Source organism: Mustela putorius, unplaced genomic scaffold (genome assembly GCF_011764305.1).
Source record: "Mustela putorius furo isolate JIRA1106 unplaced genomic scaffold, ASM1176430v1.1 tig00003845_pilon_pilon_pilon, whole genome shotgun sequence".
Classification (NCBI taxonomy): Eukaryota; Metazoa; Chordata; class Mammalia; order Carnivora; family Mustelidae; genus Mustela; species Mustela putorius.
Window position 1 is genome coordinate 40,836,808 of NW_025421998.1, and position 13,076 is coordinate 40,849,883.

The 13,076-nt window shown below is 40.1% G+C and overlaps 1 protein-coding gene across 1 annotated transcript in view; it reads left to right on the top strand.

Moving 5' to 3' along the window:
- Window positions 1-13,076, top strand: part of UMAD1 (UBAP1-MVB12-associated (UMA) domain containing 1) — a 218,385-nt gene that overhangs the window by 13,492 nt on the left and 191,817 nt on the right. The window lies entirely within an intron of this gene.

Below are 13,076 nucleotides of genomic sequence, written 5' to 3' on the forward strand. Positions count from 1 at the left end.
TATTGAATCACCCTTCCAGCCCAGGAATACTTCCTACTTGATCATGGTGAATAATTCTTTTAATATACTGTTGGATTCAATTTGTTAGTATCTTGTTGAGAATTTCTACATCCATGTTCATCAGGGATATTGGCCTATAAGTCTCCTTTTCAGTGGGGTCTTTGTCTGGTTTTGGTATCAAGGTAATGCTGGCCTTGTAGAAAGAGTTTGGAATTTTCCATTTCTATTTTTTGGAACAATTTGAAAAGAATATGTATTAACTCTTCTTTAAATGTCTGGTAGAATTCCCCTAGGAACCCATCTGGCCCTAAACTTTTGTTTATTGGGAAATTTTTGATTACTAATTCAGTTTCTTTGCTGGTTATGAGTCTGTTTAAAATTTCTTATTTATTTCTTCATGTTTCAGCTTTGGTGGCTTATATGTCCCTAGGAATTTGTCCATTTCTTCCAAATTGCCCAGTTTATTGGCATGTAATTTTTCATAGTATTCTTTTATAATTGTTAGTATTTCTATAGTGTCTGTTGTTATCTCTCCTCTTTCATTTATGACTTTATTTGAGTCCTTTCTCTTTTCTTTTTGTTAAGTCTGGTTGGGGTTTATCAAGTTTATTGATTCTTTTGAAGAACCAGCTTTTCATTGATCTGTTCTACTGGGGTTTTTGTTTGTTTGTTTGTTTGTTTTAAGATTTTGTTTATTTATTTGACAGAGATCACAAGTAGGCAGAGAGGCAGGCAGAGAGAGAGACGGGGAAAGCAGGCTCCCTACTGAGCAGAAAGCGCACTGCAGGGCTCAATCCAAGGACCCCGAGATCATGACCTGAGCTGAAGGCAGAGACTTAACCTACTGAGCCCCCCAAGCGCCCCTGTTTGTTTGTTTCTGTATCATTTATTTCTGCTCTAATCTTATTTCCCTTCTTCTGCTGGCTTTAGGTTTTATTTGTGGATACATTTCTAGCTCTGTTAGGTGAAAGGCTAGGTTGTGTATTGAAACTTTTCTTGCATTTTGAGGGAGGCCTGTATTGTGGTATACTTCCATCTTAGGACTGTCTTTACTGCATCTCAAAGGTTTTAGACTGTCATGTTTTCCATTTTCATTTGCTTCCATGTACTTTTAAATTTCTTCTTTAATTTCTTGGTTAACCTGTTCATTCTTTACTAGGATGTTTTTTAACTCCATGTATTTGTGGTCTTCATAAATTATTTCTTCTGGCTGACCTCATTTCATAGTGGCGTGGTCTGGAAATATGCATGTATGATCTAAGTCTTTCTGTACCTCTTGAGGTCTGATTTGTGACCAAGTGTGTGATCTGTTCTGAAGAGTGTTCCGTGTACAGTCAAAAAGAATGTGTATTCTGCTGCTTTAGGATGAAATGTTCTGAATGTATCTGTCAAGTCCATCTGGTCCGATGTGTTATTCCAAGCCATGTTTCCTTGTAGATTTTCTACTTAGATGATCTATCATGGCAGGAAGTGGAGTGTTAAAGTCCCCTACTATTATTTTATTATTATCAATGAGTTTTCTTATGTTTGTTATTAATTGTTTCATATATTTGGGTGTTCCCATGTTGGGGGCATAAATACCTATAATTGTTGCATCTTTTGGATGATACAATGCCCTCCTTCATCTCTTGTTGCAGTCTTTGGTCTGAAATCTAGTCTGGGGCCATCTGGGTGGTTCGGTTGATTAAGGGTCTGAAACTTGATTTTGGCTCAGATTATGATCTCAGGATTGTGAGATCCAGCCACACATCAGGCTCTGCTCTCAATGCAGAGTCTGCTTAAGATTCTCCCCCTGTTATTTGTCTCTCCTACTCCCCATTATATGTGTGTGTGGATGTGCGTTTCTCTCTCTCTCAGAAAATAAATAAATAAGTAAATAAGTAAAATCTAGTTTGTCTGATATAAGTACGGCTACTCTGGCTTTCTTTTAATGTCCATTAACATGATAGATGGTTTTCCATCACTTCACTTTCAATCGGAGGTGTCTTTAGGTTCGAAAATGAGTCTTTCATAGACAGCATATAGATTTTTTAAAAAAATTTATTCTGATACCCTATGTCTTTTGATTGAAGCATTTAGTCCATTTACATTCAGAGTGATTATTGAAAGATATGAATTTGATGCTGTTGTATTACCTATAAGGTTGTTTTTGTGTGTTTGTTTGTTTGTTTTTCCTGCTGGTGTTCTCTGTTCCTTGCTAGTCTTTGTTGCTTTTGGTCTTCTTTTCTCCACTCAAAGAGTCTCCTTTAATATTTCTGGCAGGGCTGGTTTAGTGGTCATAAATGCCTTTAGTTTTTTATTTGTCCTCTGTTGTGAATGACTGCTTGCTAGATAAGGAATTCTTGGTTAGGTATTTTCCCATTTAGCACGTTGAGTATATCCTGCCACTGTCTTTTGGTCTGTCAAATTTCTATGGACAGATTTGCTGCGAACCTGATCTGTCTTTACCTTGTATCTTGGAATACGTTAAGGGTTCTTTTTCCTTGCTGCCTTCAGGATTCTTTATTTGTCTATTGTTTTTTTTAATTTGTAATATTTCTTGTTGATTGACAGCTTTTGTTGAATTTTGTGGGGGTTCTCTTTGCTTCTTAGATTTCAATGTCTGTTTCCTTCCCTAGATTAGAGAAGTTTTCAGGAACTCAAACCTTCTGCTTCTTTTTCTTAATCTTCTGGGACTCCTATGATATGAATGCTGTTATGCTTTAAGGAGTCACTGAGTTCCCTAAGTCTACATTCTTGATCCAATAATTTTCTTCCCGTCTTCTTTTCAGCTTCATTATTTTCCATATTTTAATCTTCTGTATCAGTAATTCTTTCTTCTGCTTCATCCATCTCCATTGTCATGGCATCTGTTCATGTTTGCCTCTGGGTTACAGCATTTTTAATTTTGGCCTGACTAGATTTTAGTTATTTTAATCTCCGCAATAAGGGATTCTCTAGTGTCTTCTGTGCTTTTTTCATGCCCAGCTAGTGTCCATATTATTGTTGTTTTAAATTCTAGTTCAGACATCTTACTTATATCTGTATTGATTAAACCCCTCTCTGTGACTTTTTTCCTGTTCTTTCTTTTGGGGTGAGTTCCTCCCATCTTTTCATTTTGTCCAGGGGGGGGAAAAAAAAGGAATCTAGATCCTAGGTATGTTTTGATCTGCTTGTTAAAAGAAGCTAGATCCAAAAAAATCTTTGAAATTTTAAAATAAATTTTTAAAAATTAAAAAGTAAAAAACACATTAAATAATAAAATTTAAAACATTTAATTAAAAATAATAATAGAAAATAAAAATAAAATGGAAGGTAGATCCTATTTACCCTAGAGCTGAAGCTTTGCTGCACTCTGAGCTGTAGACTAGGTGCCTGCGAGGGGTTTTTGCTTGTTACCTGAAGGAGGGGACCCTTGCTCTGATTCTCAGGTGGACTTGCAGGCAGAGATGCCCCTCCAAGGCTCCAGGAGGGTGGGACTTGGTGTAAGTAGCTTTGGTCTCCACTAGGTGGTGCTGTTTTGCTCCCTGAAGTTTTTCAGCACTGATGGGCGGGGGTGGAAATGGCTCTCTCCTCCTGGGATGGGGAGCTAGCACCTGCCACCTTTCAGGAATCTCTCACAGAAGAACACACAGGCCTCTTTGACATCCCTGTCTTCACCGTGCCTGCCTCTGAGGTGTCTGTCTGCCAGCTGTAATGGCACTCCTGTGTTTTATCTCGGGTACAGGCTGAGTTCCAAAACTCCAAAGTTTAGAGATCCCTGTGGGCAAGATCCACGCTGATCCCTTGGGGGAGGGCCTGGTTGAGCTGCAGCTGCCTGAAGGTTTGTCCCAGAAATCAGAGGTGCAACCACACGGTGGCTTGGAGTTTATGGCAAGGCACAGCAGGAAGCCTGCCAGGACTCGCTGCCTTCAGCCCATGCCTGTGTTTCTGAGCTAGCCAATGGGGCAGCTCAGTGGTGTCCTCTGGGTCCCTTGGCCCGGACAGGTCATAGCACCCCATCTCCCAAATGTACTCCAAGCAGGGAAACTGCCTCTCCACATGCAACCCAGGGCATCCTCAGACCTTGCTGCCCACTCCTGAGTCTCTGCCCTCCTTCCTCACTGGAACATTGTTAAGACCCAGGCATGACCCCAGGGATGTTGCCCACCTCTGAAACCTCACGCTCTGTGCTTCCCCATTTATAAAAACTTGCGATGGTCTACTCCTCTCCTTTTCCCGGTCATTGTTTTAGGGAAGACTTCTTGTGCAATTCTCTGTGCGCCCATTTCCACTCTTTCTCAGTCCTCTCTCTGCAATCAGGGCTCCCTAGCAGCACCCACATCTCTTCTGTCCTCCAAATCAGCTCTGCATTGCCTACTTTTCACGATGTGGTGGTTTTTGTTGTTTTTCAGCTCTAAGTTGTGCATTTTTACTCTCTCAGTCCTCTGATTGATTGCTTGGGTGTCCAGAATGATTTGGTATTTAGATAGCTGTGTTCCAGCTGTGTTCTAGGGTCTCCCTACTCCTCTGCAATCTTAAGTCCTCTGAGATTTTGCCTTCTTAAATTAGTAGAATCAGGGGGGAACATTATTATTATGATGTTCTTGTTTTTTTTTTGTTTTGTTTTTGTTTTTGTTTTTTAATGAGTAAAGCCCAGACTGGGAAAAGCAGCCAGTTCTTATCACTGCCAGGATACCAGTCTTGATTCTGAAAACAATAGGGTAGTTAGCTAATTAAGAGGAAAACAGACCAACAAAAATCCCCAAATTAGCAACAACAATAACAGTAAAACTATGTGAAACTTCCCTGATGATAATTCTAAGAGAGACTTTGGGGGTCATATTTATTTCCAAAGTAATAGAGGAGAGTACAATTGTATGAGGTCCATTTTACTCTTGGTGAAATGTCTATATGCAATGCTGTAAAAAGGATATGAGAAGAAGGAAGGTTCTGTTCTAAAACTTTCTTGGACCAGCTTGTGACTTTTCAAGACATTTTTGTCATATGCTTGAAAAGCAGCTCTGCTGGAGAAAATTCCAGAAAATTAGTAATTTCAGATTATGTAATGCTTCCAAGATAACAGGATTTTATTATTATAGCAACAGCTAATGATTGCAAACAGCTCCTGGTGGTATGCCTCTTACATGCTAATGAGTAGCTGGCAGTTGAGATTATCAGATGAAGCCTTTGTGCTGCTCCCCATGGCAAGTAAAGCCAACTGTTAAAAGTCACCAAGTTGGGGTGACAAACTAGAAACACCCCCCAACCCAGATTAATAAAAAGCCTACAGAATGAAGAAAAGAATTCCAACTTGGCCCCTGTGTGAAATCTTCCTGTGAAATTCTCTGGAGCGACTTTACACTCTTCCAGAATCCTGTCTTGCCTGGTGCTTTATAATTATGAATTTCTAGCTCAAGATCTTCCACCTTTCTAAGTATTTTAGATACTCTGTTTAGGCTAAAAATCATACCTGTTTAACTTATCAATGTTTGCTAAAAGCAGCCATATTCATCATGTTAGGGAAGTGAATTTTCTTAAATCATATCACTTCAGTTTTTAATGGCTGATATATATGCGCATGATTTCACTTTCCAGTTCGGTGACAAGTGAAAAGGTTAAAAGTGTTAAAGGACGGGCTGTCTTCAAAGTGAGGTTGCCATCACCACTTTGTACGCATCTGGCTATGTTGTAAAAACTGCGCTGGTGTGTTCTGAGGACATCTCTGAGCTGCTACAGACCAGGGGAAGTGGAATCGAAATTCCAGTTCAGGGAGAAAAAAGAGCAATGTAAAACTTCCTACTGTTAGAAAGAACTTGTTCATGTATTTTTAAAATTGTTGATGGTGGATATTAAAATGTTCTGGTGTTTAGAGTCCATTGGGGAAGTTTAAAATAATGTTATAACAGTTTTATTTCCACATTTGTATATTTATGATATGCTAGAAACTACATCCTTTATAATTTTCAGTGGATTAATTCTAGATGTTACCTTAAAAAGTGCAAACAGGTGCATAATGTCTCACAGTCCTTTTAGGGGTTATGTGAGCAGTGCTGTAAGATTAGTGGCTTTGAAACTTTTGCCTGCAACCCAAACTAAGAGATACGTTTCCTATCCATGTCCTATCATCCAAAGCCAAAGTTCAGAAACCATTATTTACCATACGTGATACTCTCTGATATCTTTTTGCTTCTTTTCCCTTTCTTCTTTTTTTTTTTGTTTCTTATTTCATTCTATTTAAAAATGTGGTCATGACCCACTAAATTGAGTTTGCTTCTGCTAAAGGATTGGGACCTGCAGTTTGAAAAACAGCTACAGATCCAAGATTCAGTTCTTTGTTTTTGTTTGTTTGTATGTGTGTTTCTGGAATGTTTTGGGGGAGAGGGGCCAGTCTGAACATAAAATCAGAGAGGTGAGAATAAAATTTGTGTTAATACTTCCGTTCAATTAATTCGCTTTCAGACTGCCTGGGAACTTATCTGTGACACCAGTTTAAAGGTCCTTTCCTTGCTCCCCACTTGCTTATCCTCTCAGATACCCATACCTTTCCCCTATTGCACCAGTATCACAAACCTTTAAAAATAAAACAGCTATCTGGGATGGCAAAACAGAGGGAAAACCTTTGGGTAATTCTATTTGGTAGTCCAAAAGTAATGGATAAATTTTAAAAGGTGTTAAATTAATCTCTTTCATACAAATATAAAAAAGAGTACTGAACTAATTAAGGAGGGAACTTGTAAGATATTATAACTTGTTCAAAAGAGAACTCAAAGTATCACCACACATTTCTAGTCAAAGAAGGGAATGTTGAATTTACAAATGGATTCAAAACTGGTCACTATCACACAGAGCAGTAATGAATGCACTCTACCTGATAAATTTCTGTGGAGAGGAATTACTGGCATGACTATCATTTTCTACAAGTTACCTCCTATAGCGTGCTGACATAACCTAGTCAAAGATAAACAAAAGTTACCATAATCCAGATGGATAAGCTAGCCAGAAGATCTGCTAAATTCCAAAGCTTTTCACAATTTTTCTTTATGCTGATGAGATTTAAGCCATAATGCACATTCCTGGCCTGGGTTTAACATGCACCTGAAGGCCACATCCAGGTTGTGGAAGGTTTATTCAGTCTCTGGAGCATTTTAAAAATATTTTTAGTTTGTTGCCATCACCTAAAAACTAGATTTTTTCCAAAATAATTCGATTTCCACTTTGTCTTGAAAAATCAGAGTTGGTGACACTAGGCCCACGTTCCTTCACGAAACTATCACTGGAAACACCAAAGGTGCCTTCTGGTTTTTTTGTTTTGTTTTGTTTTTTAGACAGAAAATAGAAAAATGTGAATACTACAGGAGAACTGTACAGTGAATATAAACTGGTCATGCATCCTGGTAATGATAGCTATTAGGTTCACTGTATAGTTTTCCATATTTTTGTTTTCTAAGTATAAGCATGCTTATCCCCTCAACCCTTTCACACACAAAAATAGAAATTACTTTTATAATTAGAAGGCCTGCTAGTTTTTTTTTTTTTTTTTTAAGAAACCAGTAAATTAGGAATACTACAGAGAGAATAAAATAGTATAAAACAAATACAGCCAAAAGACATACTGCAAAGAATATATGGAAAAGATGTTATGGACGCCTGGGTGGCTCAGTAGGTTTAGTGACTGCCTTTGCTGAGCTCATGATCCCAGGAGTCTGGGATGGAGTCTGGCATCGGGCTCCCGGCTCAGTGGGCAGTCTGCTTCTCCCTCTGCCTCTGCCGCTCCCCCAGCTTGTGCTCTCTCTGCCATACAAAAAAATAAAATCTTTAAGAAAAAAAAAAAAGATGTTAAAGCAAATGATTAAAGAAGTATAAGTAGATCATCTCAGCTAAAATGATCTATTAAAAAATGTTTGAGGAAAAATAAATCACTTTAGCTGGAAGGTTCTCTAAGAGGACTGAGAGAGCAGGAGCAGCAGTAGGGAGCCCCAGGCTCCTCGTCCTGCTCACAGGCCTTAAAATGGGCCCTTCAGACCCAGGCAGCTTTAGACGTTCAGGCCGCGTTCCACTGAGCTTTCTAGATGCTTTGGAATCATCTTTGTGGGGGAGAGGTGAGCTAACGGTAGCTTCAGCCTGGTCCCATGTGTGTTTGTTGTTGTTACTGTTCTTATTGTTGTTTTTAGCTCCACTGTAACAGGGTGTGCAAATCTGAGTTCAGGTTTCCTTACTCAAAACTGTCAAAAGCTGCCTTTCACTGGTTCCTGAATCAAGCCCTTACAAGCCTTGTTTTGGTGAAGGGCTCCTCCTCGCGGCTCCCTGGGTATCTGTCTCCCTCCCTCCCTCTCTGGAGGTGCCCCCGGAGACCGGCCGCACTCCCTATCACTCCCTGTCTCACAGGAGGCTGGCTTCACGCATTCTTAGCTGACTGGCATTTGATTTTACCACCCCTGGGTTATGCTGAAGAGGTCAGTTGTTTCTGCAGTTTTGAAACGTGGAACAATATAGTCGAGTTAATATTTAAGTCCTGATAAGACCGCCAAGTATGTTTTTGAAAATACTGAAGAAAAGGGAGTGTACATATCACTGGTGGGAATTAAGGGGATGCGTTGTCAATAGTATAATCTGAGATCTTAGAGATCGTGACCTCAAGCCCTGAACTTTCACATTTTCCGTTTGAAATACCACTGATGTTCCTGATTTTGGCTACCACTTATGTGATAACAACTCCCTTTCTCTGGGGCACTAGGTCTTATTTTTCTAACTGCGTTTTACATATTTATATTTGGGCGAGTCCTGTTTTTTAGCTGGTTTGAAATGGAATTCATTATATTTCCTCTCTCAAAATGAACTTCCCTTTCCTTCTTTTCTAATTCATAATATCACTTTCTTCAGTCCCTCAGGCTTAAACTCTCAGTCGCCTTATGGTAATTCCTTCCCATCTGCCTTTTTGTAGAACAGAGAGTTACTAGGTCCTGCTCCATATTTCTGCACCTCGCTTCCTTTTATTCAAATGTCGCCCATCTAATCTAATCCCTTTATGCTACAGCTCTCTAACTTCTTGACTCCGTGCTCTCAGTCAGCCTCTTCAGCATGTCATGTTAAACTTAATCTTTCTGAAACACGACTTTCCTCAAGATCCTAGACCATACAGTAACACTAAACAGAGCCTGGTCTGCAACTGGCTATTCTAACATATTCTTGACTCTTCAGCCCTTTCAAAAATTTGTCTCCACCTTGCTCTTGACCTTGCTCTTGCAGTGTTAATTTCTGCTGCTTATGTGCATGCCTCTGTTAAAGTTAATCCCCCCACCCTTTTAAAAAGATTTAATTAATTAATTTATTTATTTGACCAGAGAGCGGGAATACAAGCAGGGCAAGTGGGGAAGAGAGAAGCAGGCTTCCCGTGGAGCAGAGAGCCTGATGCAGGGCTGGATCCCAGGACCCTGGGATCATGACCTGAGCCGAAGGCAGACACTTAACGACTGAGCCACCTAGGTTAATAATCCCTTTGCTGTCCTCCAAACGCACTGTACTGTTTGTTCTTAGTGACCCTTCTTACAGCAGAGGCCCTCCTTCTCCTTGCTTTGTGTCTGTACGCTACCCAGCAGATGACGTTGAACTCAAGGCTACCTATTTGTGAAGTCCCAACAGGGCTCTTCTAATTCTCACTGACCCTTCTGGATTCCTTCGGGAGCAAATATGAAGGGGTGGGGTGAAGCCATGCACGTGTGTATGCATATAGGTATCCCCTGCTTTTTGAAAGTTCACCTTATACTGCTTTGCTCTTACGAAAGACTTCACCTTAGTACCTGTTGTCGCTGACTGAAACAAGTCTGAGGATTTTCCACTTTTATGAAAAAAAGGTGGAAAGTAAAAAGAGGGTCAGTGTTGGTTTGCAGCAAGCTATTACAGAGGCAGTGTGTGGCCCCGCCAAGCTCCTTTCCTGGGAACTACACTGAGCATTTCAGCATCAAGCCGCTATAGCTCTCCACTCTGCCCTGGCTTTATCTGCATTTATTTTGTGTATCCCTTAGCTAGATGTGTCCTAAAGTACCTGAAAAGCTGAAGAGTAATTATCTCGGGAGTCTGGGCATGTTCAAAAATTGTTCCATATAAATTAATGCTAACTACTTTTTCATTTTATGCCATTTTGGCTTCAAAATGCTTTTCTAGAAACTCTACATTTGGATAGCAGGGGAAACTTGTATGTTATTACTGTTAAGTGACTGCTGTTGATCAATCGCAGATGGGAATTGTGGTGTATTTGCATTTTACATTATCTAGTGTATTGAAATTGAAAGAAGATAATCAAATTGAGAAAACCAGGTTGCCTTCATCCTTTTGTCATGGGTGATATTACTTAATAGGTAAGCCTTAGAATAATAGGGAAAAATAAATATAATTCTCACCCTACTCTCTGGCCTTTCAGAGCAAAAAGAGCTGCGCTGCCTAGTGATCAAGCTAATAACCCTTTTAGATGCAGTTTCTGTATACTATTTAAAAGTGAAGACACTGTCCTTTTATTTTTCTGTTTTGTGTGACTACACAGAGAAGAGAAGCATTTTGTCTTTTATACAAAGACTGTATCTGTAACACACACACAGGGGTTTAAGAGTTTGGAGGCAATTTTCCGAATCATTGTGAACTAAACATTTTTATCACATCTAGGTTATTGTGCTAATAGTGAATTTTTAAAATAGTTTTATTGAGTTCTTACAACATACAAAAAATTTCACATATTGAAAGTGTATCGTTTTATGAGTTTTGAGATGCAGTTATGCCCCTGAAACCATCCTCACAGTCACTATAATGAACATGTTCATCAGCCCCAATGTCTCCTTGTGCTTCTTTGTCATCCCTCCTTCCTCCACCCGCCCCCTGCATCCCCATTCCCCAGACAACCACTGATCTGCTTTCTGTCACTATACATTAGTTTGCATTTTCTGGAAGTTCTTATAAATGGAATTGTACAATATGAACTCTTTTTTAGTCTGGCTTCTTTCACTCAGCTTAATTCTGTTGAGATTCATGCATGTTGCAGCATATTTTAGGACTTCATTCCATTTTACTGCTGAACAGTGTTATGGATATGCCACACTGTATCCATTTATCTGGTTTTGGACATTTGGGTTGTTTCCATTTGGGGGCTCTTACTCAAAAAGCTGGCTGACATTTGTGTACAAGTGTGACATACGCTCTCAGTTCTCTTAGGTAAATACCTGAGAGAAGGTCTGGATCATATGGTAGATGTATGTTTATATTTTCAGGAAGCTGCCAAATTCTTACTCATAGTGGTTGTACTATGTTACACACCTACTGCAATATACAAGACTTCCAGTTGTTCCACGTTTTTGCCTGCACTCGGCATAGCAGGCCTTCTAAATTTTAAATATTTTAATTGTTATATGGTGGTATCTTGCTGAGATTTTAATTTGCCTTTGCCTGTTGGTTAAAGATGTTGACTATCGGGGCGCCTGGGTGGCTCAGTGGGTTAAGCCTCTGCCTTCGGCTCAGGTCATGATCCCAGAGTCCTGGGATCAAGCCTCACGTCGGGCTTTCTGCTCAGCAGGGAGCCTGCTTCCTCCTCTCTCTCTGCCTGCCTCTCTGCCTACTTGTGATCTCTGTGTGTCAAATAAATAAATAAAATCTTAAAAAAAAAAAAAAAAGATGTTGACTATCTTTGCACGTGATTGTTTGGCATCCACATACCTTCTTTATGAAGTGTCTGTCATAACTTTTGCCCAGTTTTTATTGTTTTCTCATTAATGAGGGTTTTTTTGTTTTGTTTTGTTTTAATTTGAGAGAGAGACAGTGAGAGAGAGCATGAGCGAGGAGAAGGTCAGAGAGAGAAGCAAACTCCCCGTGGAGCTGGGAGCCCGATGCGGGACTTGATTCCTGGACTCCGGAATCATGACCTGAGCCAGAGGCAGTCGTCCAACCTACTGAGCCACTCAGATGTCCCTCTCATTAATGAGCTTTAAGAGTTCTTTATGGGCACCTGGGTGGCTCAGTGGGTTGAGCCTCTGCCTTTGGCTCAGGTTGTGATCTCAGGGTCCTGGGATCAAGCCCCACATTGGGCTCTCTGCTCGGCGGGAGCCTGCTTCCCCCTCTCTCTCTGCCTGCCTCTCTGCCTACTTGTGACCTCTCTCTCTATCAAATAAATAAATAAATAAAAATTTAAAAAGAGTTCTTTATGTTTTCTAGATATGTGTTGTTGTTGTTGTTTTAAGATTTTATTTATTTTTGCGCGAGAGAGAGCAGGGGTGAGGGGCAGAGGGAGAGAGAGAAGCAGACTGTGCTGAGCAGGGGACCTGATGCAAGGCTCCATCCCAGTACCTTGCCATCATGACCTGAGCTGAAAGCAAACACTTACCCAGCTGAGGCACCTAGACACCCCTTGGTATGTGTTCTTTAACAGATATGTGACTTGCAAGTATTATCTCCCAGCTTGTGGCTGGGGCAGGTGAATTTTTCATCCCCCATCCATACTGAGGTAGCTTGAGGATTCCCATGTTTGAGAATTAGGAGACATTCATTCTGGGTTGGGTCTCAGCTCAGCCAAGCAAGAACATTGCTACTGGTTAATAATGAATTTTTAAGAGAAAATACTGGCATTTTTCTTATTTATAAGTATAAAATTCACTTACTGTAGATAATTTTTAAAATATTGAAAATTGTAAATAAGGAAATGAGACTGGAATATGCTTGAGAACTCCAAGCAGAAGGCCAGCTGTCAAGGCTGTGTACATGAGAAGCATGAGTGCTTGGGGCTTCCCATATATTACACTTGGGGCAGCAGGACTATTACCAGCTTCCTCCACTTTGGGGATGGGGCTCTTAATTCACTCTTATTGTTGCTAAGGATTGTCTCAGAATTACGGTGGGCTGAGGCTGCACTTGTTCCTTCTGGATATAAGTTGGGTACTGCATCGGCAATGCTTGGTCAGTATCTGGCCTAAGCACTTAATAAATGTTTATATAATGGAAATACAAAGTAAATGAAGTTCTTGAACGTAGATGCTATGGAATTAGTAAATATCTTCAGAACCTAGAGCTGAGCAAGACTTGGGAAAGAAGGGATTGATAAAGATAGAACTGGAGTGAATCAAATGTATGTGACTGATACT